The sequence below is a fragment of the Capsicum annuum genome, chromosome 9, assembly GCF_002878395.1.
Source record: "Capsicum annuum cultivar UCD-10X-F1 chromosome 9, UCD10Xv1.1, whole genome shotgun sequence".
NCBI classification, from domain to species: Eukaryota; Viridiplantae; Streptophyta; class Magnoliopsida; order Solanales; family Solanaceae; genus Capsicum; species Capsicum annuum.
Genome location: NC_061119.1, coordinates 208,636,817 through 208,650,326, shown reverse-complemented (window position 1 = coordinate 208,650,326; position 13,510 = coordinate 208,636,817).

Below are 13,510 nucleotides of genomic sequence, written 5' to 3'. Positions count from 1 at the left end.
TTAGTCTAACGATACCAAATCCGAAAATGGTTGGAAACCATGTTTGCTGACGTTGAGGGTCTATATGGCCACTGTATTTGATTTACACAGTATTTTCGGACGGCTATCACCTTGGTATCCTTATACAATTCTTCAGTACATGCGGCTAACATGGGCTGGGCCCTTCCGGCAGGGGAAGCCGGACTCGTATAGCCCATGGGTGCCTTTAGGCCGGAATAAGCTACATAGTTCAGGATTAAGTTTTTTAAACTATCATGTTTCATGTTCTTTTCCCCTATTCAGACATTATATATATATATATATATATATATATATATATATATATATATATACTATAGTGCATGTGATTTATGACTTGTTTTTGATAAATATATATTTCATCCATGTGTTTTATTACTTGTTTTGATACATATATATTTTATCTCTTTCCTTGGGTTGCATACTAGTACTCACCGTACTAACCATCCCCGTATGCTACATCATTTCATGATATAGATTTGGAGGGATTTTCTTGTGATCCTATGCAACATTAGGTGGTTCGGTATTCCTATTGAACAACTGTTGAAGTGGTAAGCCCTCCATCACCCGGAAGGCATTTGTACTTTTCACATATGTTTCTATAATGGTATTTCTTAGTTTTATGGTAGAGTCGGTTTTATGGTACAGTCGGAGTCATGTCCCGACTTAGGAGTTATTCTTAAAGTTAGAGGGTTTGTAGACGGTATGGGTTGTTGTTTTGAATTTTGTTCTTAAGACATAGATACTACTTTATTTGGGTTATTATTTTTTGGATTGAGATTTGGTTTTCAGACTTTATTTCATTATTTATCAAACTCTTTCATTTTATGGGTTCGCTTTCGTAAATTCTTTATATTACTATGTTTATGATGTAAGGCTAAGGGGTCATCTCATGCCTTGGTAGGCTTGGGGTGCCTGTCACGGTCAGGCCCCGATTCGGGTCGTGACACTGTCCCTTATCCAAACAAAGTAAACTTCTTTTTTCTATAAGTGTCAGCAAATCTAGGGTAGTATTTAATTTGTTTCAAGTTGATGTTTGGGGACCGTATAAAGATCCCACTATTGATGGCAAGAGATTCTTTCTTACTGTAGTAGATGACTTTTCTAGATTTATTTGGGTCTTTTTAATGAATTCCAAGGAAGAAACTTGTTGGATATTGCAAACTCTTTTCTCTATGATTCAGACTCAATATAATTCTATTGTTAAAACACTTAGAATTGACAATTGTACAAAGTTTATAAATTATTCAGTTAAGGATTTTCTGAATTCTCAAGGCACCATCCATCAGACCACATGTATGTACACACCTCAGTAAAATGGTACTATAGAAAGAAGACATAAATACATCCTGGAGGTAGCTACAGCATTGAGGTTTGAAGTTGCTATACCTCTTCATTTATGGGGTGAATGTGTTCTTACTATAGTTCACATCATAAATAGGTTACTTTCCACTGTCTTAGGGGGTAAATCTCATTTTGAGATAATCTTTAAGGTAGCTCCTTCTCTTGATCATTTAAGAGTATTTTGTTGCTTAGCTTATGCAGTGAATGTCAAAAAACAAGACAAGTTTGCAGCTAGAGCTCTACCCACTATTTTCATGGGATCTTCAACCACTAAGAAAGGTTAGAAGTTATTCGGTCCTCATTCCAGAGAGTTCGTATTTAGAAGAGATGTAGTCTTCCATGAATCAATCTTCTCTTTTAAGCATATGAAGACTAACCATGATTCTTTCTTTCCTATTTTCGATATTGTTGATGATGCTCTACTTGATTCATCCTCATTTCCTCCTCCTTCATCTCCAGTTGTCCATAATGATGATCCTTTACCAGCACTTGCAACTGATATTCTTACAGAGGTTTTTATTGTACATATTGATGATTTGCCACATATTGCTATTGAACCTGCTTCCTTGAGGCATTCTCATAGAGTCATAACTACTCCTCAGTTTAAGAACTATGTAGTGAATGCTTGTGCCTATCTCATGGCTCATTATTTGAGCTATAACTCTGTGACACCCAGTTATGCTAAATGTCTAGCTACTCCGATAAATAATGTTGAGCCTCAACATTACTCTGTTGCTACCAGAGATCCCAGATGGATTCTTTCCATACAATAAGAGATAACTGCTTTTGAAGAACATGGTACTTGGGACATTGTTGATTTACCTCCTGGTAAAGCTGCTATTGGATACAAATGGGTGTACAAAATCAAGTATAAAGCTAATGAGGATGCAGAGGTGTTTAAGGCTAGGCTTGATGCAAAAGGTTTTAGCCTAAAGTAGGGTCTTGACTACACAAACACATTCTCACCTGTGGCTAAGATGGTGACAGTCAAATCTGTTATTGTTGTTGAATCTCAGTTTTGGCACATCTACCATATGTATGTGTACAATGCTTTCCTTCAAGGTGATCTTTTTGAAGAAGTCTATATGCTATTACCTGCTGGTTTTGCTTCCTCATCCTTAACTACTTCATCTTACAAGCTCTGCAGGTTAAAGAAATCTTATATGGTTTGAACCAGGCCTCAAGACAATGGAACTTGAAGCTCATTACTAACTTGATTGATTTGGTCTTTGTTTAAAGCCATTTTGATTACTCTTTTTTTTACTCAACTATATGGTTTTGATATTGTTGTGGTTCTTGTCTATGTGGATTATCTTTTGGTCTCAGGGTCTAATCCTAGCCTGCTTGACTCTACCAGAACTGCACTGCTCCAGAAATTTAAGATGAAGGATTTGGGACCTTTGAAATTTTTTCTTAGCACTGAGTTTGCTAGAAATGAGTATGGTATATTGATGAACAAGAGGAAGTATGCCCTTGAGCTGATTGCAGACTCAGTGTAAGGGGAAGCTAACCCTGTATCCACCTCTATGGATTTTAATCATCATCTCACCTCTTATGAATTTGATGTAGCCATAAATAGTTCCCAAGATGATAAGTTGTTGATTGATGTTGGGAGCTATAGAGGCTGGTAGGAACGTTGTTGTACGTCATCATGACCAGGCCAGATATAACATACATTGTTTAAGTTTTGAGTCAGTTCGTGCACAAACCTAAAGAGTCACATATGTAGGCTGCCCTTAGAGCGATCAGATACATCAAAGATGCACCTAGTCTTGGCTTGTTTATGTCAGCAATCAAAGCTCAAAGTTTGACAGCATATTGTGATTCAGACTGGGCTGCATGCCCACAAATAAGGAAGTCAATCACAGGGTACATGGTAAAGTTTGCTAATTCTCTTTTATCTTGCAAATCAAAACAACAGAACACCATTTCAAGGAGCTCAGCAGAAGCTAAATTTAGGAGCATGGCATCTACTGTTGCAGAGCTAACTTGGTTGACATCTCCTTAAAGAACTAGGCATCAGAATCATTAAACCCATTGACCTATATTGTGACTGTAAGGCTGCTATTTAAATAGCTGTCAATACTATATTTCATAAATGGACAAAGCATATGATATTGATCGTCACTTGATAAGAGAAAACTTGCAACAAGAATTTATCAAAACTCATCACATAAGCACAAAGGAACAACCTGGTGATCTATTCACTAATTAAAGGAACTAGGAAAGGCTCAACACCATCATCTGATTGCCAGTTGGGAGTTAAGAACATCTTCTTACCTTTCAGCTTGAGGGGGGGTATTGAGCCTAGTGACATGGCTGTTAGTTAGGAGGTTACAACTAACTTAATGTATGATTAGTTGATAGCTTAATTACTAGTTAGTTAGCCATAAGATGACGTAGAATAGTGGATCACAAGTAGGATATTTTTTCCTTTAAATATACAATGTAGCTGTATGAGAAGTTAGTTCATTTTGTGTATTCGATCTGATATTTTCATGTGAATGGAAGAGCTTTCCTTTCTTCTTTGTTTGAACTCCAAGCTTATTCAGCTCTAAAACCATGGCTTCTCTCATGATTTCTGAACTTTACAAATTAACCCCCAAATAAATTATCTTATATGATCCTAGCTAGGATTAACTTAAATATTTTACGTTTAAGTAACACCTTTAATTGATTCTATTGAAAAGAACGAAGAAGAAAATGAAAAAAAAAAAATAGTTTGAGTATGACTTGAGATTAGTTCTCTTACAGTAACTTCTATTTGTATTGAGAGTGTTAAAAATATGATAAGCATTAATAATGGATAACGTGATAAAAATAATAAGTGTGACTAATATATTACCACATGTTGTGAGGTAATCTAGTTAAATAACCTTTGTACTTAGGTCTTAGGGTGTATTCGTTATGATGGAAAACATTTTTTTAGAATTTTTTTAATTTATTCTTGTTTGATTGGTCAATTTTTTTTTAAAAAAATAAAAACTAAGTTTCGAAAAATTCTACAAGTGACATTTTACATTTACTGTGCCCTCCCTATCCTCCAATATACCTATCTTCATCTCCAATCTGACCCACCCCACCCCCATAAGCCCACATCTCCACCACCCTACACTCCCACCTCTCATAGTATATGTCCAAATTATAATAAAATAGTTTTAGAAAAAAAATTCCACTTACCTACTGAGCACAAAAAACTAAGTATGAAACACACTTATTTTTTAGAAAATATTTTTCATAAATATATTTTGCTTTGTATTGAATACACTCTTATGGTGTGTTTGGTTTGAAGAAAAATGTTCCTCAAGAAAAAAGTTTTCTGAAAAATAAATAGTTTTCTTACTTATTTTGTAATGTTTGGCGTAAGAAAAAAATATTGTCCCAAAAATATTTGGTTATAATTTAGGCAAATACTTTAACACCAGAACCTAACCCAACCCCAAACTTCGACTCCCAATCCAACATGAATTTGTTGTTGTACCCCAACACGAGACTCGAACCCTACTTATGACCTAGGGTTCGACCTCAGCCTGACTTCAACCCCTCTCGACATCCGACTCCTGATTTCAGCACCGACCTCGACCTGGGACCCTACTCTTGACTTCAACAATGATTTGAGACCCAATCCTGACCCAGTGTAGGTAGAGAATCGAAACCTAAGCCAAGGTCCAAAGTCGAGGTCAAGATCGAGAGACAAATTATATATCAGAATTGGGGGGCGGAAGTTGGGTGGTGAGGTTGAAAGAAAGTTTTGAAAAGTGTTTCTGTTACTTTATGAACAGAATTAAATCATGAAAATAAGTTTATTAAGAAAAATAGTTTTCAAAACATCTAAACCAACCAAATATGAGATAATTAGAAAAATGTTCTCCATAAATTTCCTTCATACCAAACACACCCTTAATACTATTAGTTTTCCTTATGCGTGTGTCAAAACTTCAGCTGGACCAAAGTGAGTATATAAACACTCAAGTAATTAATAATTTTTGTCCAAACTTTGTATTATATGTATTGAAAATTCTACTAAATATCTACTGATAATATTTCAAGACTTAAACTCAAAATATTTGACTGATAGTTAATGACATTTATATTTCACCACATCCCTCGCTGGTCATTGCTAGTGTATGTGGTGAAAATAGCTTGGGGATAAGTTTAGACTGATTGGCAACCTCGGGTCGAGTATGAGTGAAGTTGGGCCGCAATTACACCATCTCGAGGGCAACACCAATGCGGTGAGACGAACAGTTAGGGATGATGACTACATGCTAACGAACAAATAGAAGGACATTGTATCAAGGGATTCCAGGAGGCACCACCAACCCTTCACAGAGTTGCGTCTGACCACACACAAGATTAGGCTGGCATCACCTAACGGTTCGATAACAAGTGGCGAAGGGTCATTGCACTTGGTACTATGGGCTCAGAGAATAACGTTATTCCATTGGACGAAAGGCAGCATCTGTATCCTATAAATAGGCACCCTTCTCTCATTGTGAAGCATCTAATTTTTGATCATCCTTACGCTTTAAGTTATAAAATATCTTTAGCTTGGCTCTTGAACATTGACTTTTTTTCCTTCAGCTGTTTACTACTTTCTCATTGTCATACTCGAGTTCGATCACACTTTTCCTGTGGATATTTATTGCTCGGACTATGTTATAAGATGAAAAAGGCATAATTACCTCCAAACTATATCTGAAGTTGCTATGACACACCTAAATTTTACAGGGTCCTATTATCTCCTAAACTCATTTTTTTCTATATTTTTATGCTGACATGGCCACCAAATCAGTGCAAAATGAGCACAAAAATATTTTGCTACTTGACAGCCACTTCAGCACAAAAGAAGCACAAAAATATAGAAAAAAAATGAATTTAGGAGGTAATAGGACCCCTGTAAAGTTTAGGTGAGTCATAGCAACATCGGGTATAGTTTGGGGGGAGGGGGGAGAGTGTACTTGTGCCTTATCTCTTATAAGATTTGTTCCTAAACTTTGCTTGTTTGGTTTATTTTGATCTTTCGCTTACAATATTTATCTTTTTACAAGTTTTTACTACTAACCCGAAGCTAAGACCATAATGAATGCGCTTGGCTCACAAAGAAATTGAGAGAAGTATCAATTATCCCCCCTGAAGTTGTCTCATTTTATTCATGATACACCTGAACTTTAAGTCATCTTAAGTACCCCGAACTTGTAGTTTTAGTATGTCGCGTGACCCTTTTTAGCCTACGTGGCAAAGTGTGTGATTTTAAACTCCATCACGCGCATGATGGGGTTATTTTTTTGTCAAATCAGCTTCTTCCAATGTAAAAAATGAAAAAAAAAAAAATTTTTTTTAAAAATTTTTTCAAAAACCTCAAGTATCCCTCTTCCTATTTATTATCTCTTTTCCTCCATCACTTCCAAAATATGTTAAAAAACAAAAGAAGCACAAAAATATAGAAAAAAATAAATTTAGTAGGTAATAAGACTCTATAAAGTTTAGGTGAGTCATAGCAACATCGGGTATAGTTTGGGGGGAGAGTGTACTTGTGCCTTATCTCTTATAAGATTTGTTCCTAATCTTTGCTTGTTTGGTTTATTTTGATCTTTCGCTTTCAAAAGTTATCTTTTTGTAAGTTTTTACTATTAACCCGAAGCTAAGACCATAATGCATGCGCTTGGCTCACAAACAAATTGAGAGAAGTATCAATTATCTCGTGAACTTGTCTCGTTTTATTCATAGTACACCTGAACTTTAAGTCGTCTTAAGTACCCCGAACTTGTTGTTTAAGTATGTCGTGTGACCCTTTTTAGCCTACGTGGCAAAATATATGATTTTAAACTCCATCACGCACGTGATGGGGTTATTTTTTTGTCAAATTAGCTTCTTCCAATGTAAAAAATGAAAAAAAAAAAAACCTTTTTACTTACTTAAATTAGGGGTGTGCATTGGGTTATCAGTTTACCCAATAACCCAATAAAAAAATTTAAGAGTTATACAAAATTGTACGAAAAAGATTTGCTATAAAAGGAGAAAGAAGAAAAAAAGTGTGGAATAGTTACAAGACAACAACAATAAACCCAGTGTATTCCCACAAAGTGGGGTCTGGGGAGGGTAAGATGTACACAGTCCATACCACTACCTCCGAAGAAGTAGAGAGGTTGTTTTCGATAGACCCCTGGCTCAAGATAAAGAATAGTACACAAGGTCATAAAGACACAAGAAACAGGATGGATGACATTCCAGAAATACGAATAGGAAATAATAAAAATAGAAATTAGAGAAATACGAATTACGAGAAATAAAGTCAACACGAAATAAAAAAATAGGAACTAAGAAATAAAAAAATAGGACACCCATCTAGTAGTAACATACACTCACATACCAAAGACACGTATGGACATAGTCCTAGTCTTACTAACCCGGTTACACAAGAACTCTCCTGACTGCTTGCTACAACCCACACCCCCACACTAGCCTTCTACCCTTATCTGCGACCTCCATACCTTCCTATCTAGGGTCATGTCCTCTGTAAACTGAAGATGCTCTAAGTCATGTCTAATCACCTCTCTCCAGTATTTCTTCGGTCTACCTCTACTTCTCCTGAAGTCATCCAAAGCTAGCCTCTCATACCTACGAACTGGGGCATCCGCGCCCCTTCTCATCATATGCCCAAACCATCTCAGTCTTCCTTCCCGCATCTTGTCTTCCACCGAATCCACTCCCACCTTCTCTCATTTAATCTCATTCCTAACTCTGTCCCCTCTAGTAAGTCCACACATCCAATGCAACATTCTTATTTCCGCCACCTTCAGTTTTTGGATATGGGGGTGCTTGACTGGACAACACTCCATTCATACAACATGGCCGAACGGACTGCCACTCTATAGAATTTACCTTTAAGCTTAAGGAGCACCTTCTTATCACACAACACTCCCGTGGCAAGCCTCCACTTCATCGAACCTGCTTCAATACGCTTAGAGACATCCTCATCAATCTCACCATTTTTCTGAATCATAGAACCAAGATACTTAAAACCATTCCTCTTAAAAATATCCTGGGAGTCCAAGCTCACCACCACTTCGTCCTCCTTCCTCAAGTCACTAAACTTGCATTCCAAATACTCTGTCTTGGACCTACTCAACCTGAACCCCTTAGACTCAAGGATTTGCCTTCAAACCTCCAATTTATCATTCACACACCCCGCGTCTCATCAATCAGTACTACATACTCCGTAAATAACATACACCAAGGCACCTCACCTTGAATACTCCGCGTCAACACGTCCATCATCAACACAAATAGGAACGGGCTAAGATTCGATCCCTGGTGCAACCCTGTATCGATCGAAAAATGCTCTGAGTCTACTCCCCCGTCCTCATCCGAGTCTTTTCTCCATCATATATGTCCTTAATAGCTTTGATGTATGACACCGAGATCTCTCTCACCTCCAAGCATCTCCAAAGAACCTCCCTTGGACTTTATCATACGTCTTTTCCAGGTCGATAAACACCATGTGTAAATCCCTCTTTCTTTCTCTATACTGCTCCACCAATCTCTTCACCAGGTGGATTGCCTCTGTCGTCGAGCGAACAGGCATAAATCCAAACTGATTATCCAAAATAGACACAACCCTTCTTAATCTCCGCTCAACCACTCTCTCCCAAATCTTCATAGTGTGACTCAACAGCTTAATACCCCTATAGTTGTTGTAACTCTAAATGTCCCCCTTGTTTTTATATAACTGAATCATCGTACTCTATCTCCAAGCCTCAAGCATTCTCATAGTCTTGAAAATGTTGTTAAATAAATCATTCAACCACCTTAAACCTGCCCCACCAGTATACTTCCAAAAATTACCGGAATCTCGTTAGGCTCCGTCGCCCTACCCTTCCGCATTCTACAAATAGCCTCTCTAACCTCCTCAACCTTAAAATACCTATAGTAACTGAAATCACGACTCTCCTTCGAGTGCTCAAGCTCCCCTAACTCCATGCCTTTGTCCCCCTTCTCGTTCAAAAGTCTATGGAAGTACTCTTGCCATCTCTTCTTAATGTGAACATCCTCCACCAAAACACTATCATCCTCCCCCTTAATGTACTTTACTTGATCGAGGTCACGACCCTTTCGCTCTCTAGCCTTAGCAAGTCTATACAACCTTTTTTTTCCCGTCTTTCTCATCTAACCCTGCATACAAGCTCTCGAACACTGTTGTTTTAGCAGCCGTAACTGCTAACTTAGCCTCCTTCCTTGCTACTTTGTAAACCTCCTTATTCACCTGCTTCTCCTCTTCATTTTTACTCTCAATCAATTTTACATACGTCCTTTTCTTAATCTCCACTTTCTTCTTCACTTCTTCATTCCACCACCAGTTCCCCTTAGGTCGTCCTGCCCGACCCCTCAAAATACCCAACACCTCTCTAACAGTCTCCGTGATTCAGCTGGTAGCCCTATCCCATATAATATCCATGTTCCCCTTATACTCCCACACCCCTATTCTCGCCACCTTGTCCCGTATCTCCAAAGCACTAACTGGTGTCAAGCCACCCCACTTAATCCTAGGTCGACCCTTCCCGGTCCTTTTCTTCATGCTCTTCTTGATACATAAGTCCATCACTAGAAGTCAGTGCCGGGTTGAAAGATGCTCACTCGCAATAACTTTACAGTCCTTACATAACACCCTATCCCTCTTCCTAAGCAGCAGAAAGTCAATCTGAGTCTTGACTTTCACACTGTTATACTTAAAGAGAATGCAACATTTAGAGTAAACTAGTTTAGGTGAACGCGCCTTGTGCGTGTACCCCACTTTAATGAGTTCAAACATTACACTAAATAGGATATTTATTTAAATAATAAAGATGAATATAATAATTAAATTTAATATCTTTTGAGTATGTAAAGATGGAGAAATTATTTACTAAACCTAACCTTTACCAAAAATATTTTTAAAAGTCGAACGATATTTATCTACCATCTGTAAACTGCAAAAAATAATACAATGATAGAGCCATCAATGTAATATAATTAAATCTAATTTTTACACCCAAAATTTTCTTAAAGTCGTCTGACACTCATCTACCACCTGTAAACAATAACAAAATAATACGATAATAGAGATATCAAAATAATACAACTAAACCTAACCTTTACATAAAAAAAATTCCTCAAGGCCGGCCAACATTTATCTATCACCTGTAAACTGCAACAAAATAATACAATAAAAGTGATATCAAAACAATACAATTAAACTTAAATTTTACACATAAAAAATTCTTAAAGATGATAGAGATTCATCTACGAACTGTAAACTACCACAAAATAATAAACTAATAGAGATATTACGATAATACAATTAAACCTAACATTTACTTAAAATAAATTTTCAAAGCCGACCCACATTCATCTAGCATCTGTAAATTATAATAAAACAATAACATAATAAAGATATCAAAACAATACAATTAAACCTAACCTTTACATAAGAAATTCTTCAAAGCCAACTGACATTTACCTGTAAACTATAAAAAAAATAATATAATAGTGATTACAAAGCTTCGATTTTAATCCAATTAATTCTTGTCTGAGCGAAAATTTTGATCCTAAAGAATGATTTTGAATGAAAACAAAGAAGATACATATTATACACACATGTTGAATTTTATTATGCTGACAAAAATAGTGAAGAAGTTGAGGTTTAGAAAATTAGGCATCCACCAATCTAGACATGCAATTGAATCAAGTTAGATAAGCATAAATCATATTTTCTCAATAGACAAACCGGTTCGTTCTCTAGTTTAATGTATATCTCAATATTTATACAAGTATTTTCTTAGTAGAGTCCTATTTTATATTTTAGGAGTCTCACATATTTTAAAAAGTCTAATAGAAGGGAAAATATTAATTAATTCTCCTACCATATATTTTAGGAGTCCCATATATTTTAGGAAGTCTAGTTAATATAATAAAAAATAATTAAATAATAAATTAAAAAATATAGTGAAAAGACAGTTTTGTCTAAAGAAAAGTCTTTTAATAAAGGGCAAAAATTTCAAACCACTTTTTTAAGGGTCTTCACACTTTTAATATATTATAGATATAGATATAGATATGTAGTAAAAGTAGTATGAGTAATAAAAATAGTTAATTCCACTTTATTGGTACTTGGTAGAGTATACTAGGAAAAATAATGCTTATATTAATTTTGTGTATTATTAATAACTTAGTATAATCTTATTGGGTTATCCATTTACCCAATAATTTAATTGAAAAAATTAAAATTGAACCAACAACCTAATAACTTTTTTTTATAAAATCATCAATAAATCGTTAATCCAAAAATGATAAATCAATAACATTTTTATCGGTTCGATTTTTGTACACTCCTAACTTAAATTGTGAATTCTTACTCCATTAATTATAATAGAAAACGTGTTTGTGCATGTGAATCTCCTCAAAATCCTAATTGGAACAGTAATCGAAAACTACTATGAAACACTAACCTGAAAAAATAATTCCATCTTTTTAACACACACAAAAAAAGGGGAAAAGGATCAAAAATACCCCTCTACTTTGATTAATTGATTTTGTTTGCCCTTAGTCAAATTATAGGGTCAAATATACCCCTGCTGCTAGCAAAGTTGTCAAACATACCCCTCATTTTAATACTTTTCTACCTTGGCAAGTTAAGAGCCATGTGACGTGACATTTTTTATGAGGTGAATGCCATGTGGCATGCCACCTCAGCATCCATTTTTTCTCTCCTTTTCCATTTTAACTTTCTTCCTTCAATTTTTATTAATGTACTTAATATCATTAATTTCAAAAAGAAAACTAAAAATTTTTCATTGTCATGGTGTTGCTTTGCACAGACTTCCCTTGTTTCTTCTTCTTCTTTTTTTTCTGAAATATTTTTCATTCCTAGCAATATTTGTATTGCACTTAATGAATTTTTATTCAAAAATGACTCTTTTCCTTTATAAAATCTAAATTACAATTTTTGAGGTATGACGAGAAATGTTTAGTTAATGTACAAAGTTATTTGGAGATTATAATTTTAAAGTTGTAATCATCAAATTAATTTATTTCATTTTTTAAATTGATAAATTAAATACATTAATAAAAGTTTATGAAAAAAAGTTAAAATAAAAAAAGAAAGAAAAATCGAATGCTGAGGTGGCATGCCACGTGTTAGCTACATCATTCAAAATATTACGCCACATGGCTCTTAACTTGTCAAGGTAGAAAAATGTTAAAATGAAGAGTATGTTTGATAACTTTAGTAACAGTAGAGGTATATTTGACCCTATAATTTGATTAAGGGAAAATATAACCAATTAATTAAAGTAGAGGGGTATTTTTGACTCTTTACCCCTCAAAAAATAAAAATCATAATTTTTTTTAGGTAATAGCTTACTTGATCGACAAAAATTCAATCTTTCACTATTTCGGAGCAATGGAAAACTCAAAAGCATAGTTTTTTTAGAGAAATTGGATAATTAAGGGTAGAAGTGAGTTATTTTTTTATGTAGGATAAATATGAGGAAAGTGGATGGCATTTATCCATGCGGGCAGACACATAGATAGGTTTTTCCATGTGTACGCGTGTGTTTTACATGTTGTGGTCTTTATACCAAAAAGGGGCACACGACTTACTAAATCAACAAGTTCGGGGGTATTTAAGACGACTTAAAGTTCAAGTGTACCATTAATAAAACGAGACAACTTTAGGGGTAATTGATCTAAAAGGCAGTAAATAGCTAGAGACATGAAAAGTCTTTTTCAAAACCTAGCATTAAGGCATTACGATGATATACGAGAGTAATAGATGACGATATAAAAAAAGGCATAATACATAAATATGACCCTAAACTTGACACCAAATTATAACTTTGACCTTAAACTTTGATAGTGCACAAGTAGGACCTTTAATTATTCAAAACCTGAACAAATATGACCTTCGATTTTGCAACCTCCATGCGTGAGTTTCACTTGCACCTACGTGGATATGTAATCCAATCATACGGTGTCACGTCATTAAAAGAGCTGACTGAGAGTACTTTTGATCTGGAACTTAAAACGACATTGTTTTGCTTCTATAAGTTAAAACGACGTCGTTTTGCTTATTATTATTATTATTATTATTATTATTATTATTATTATT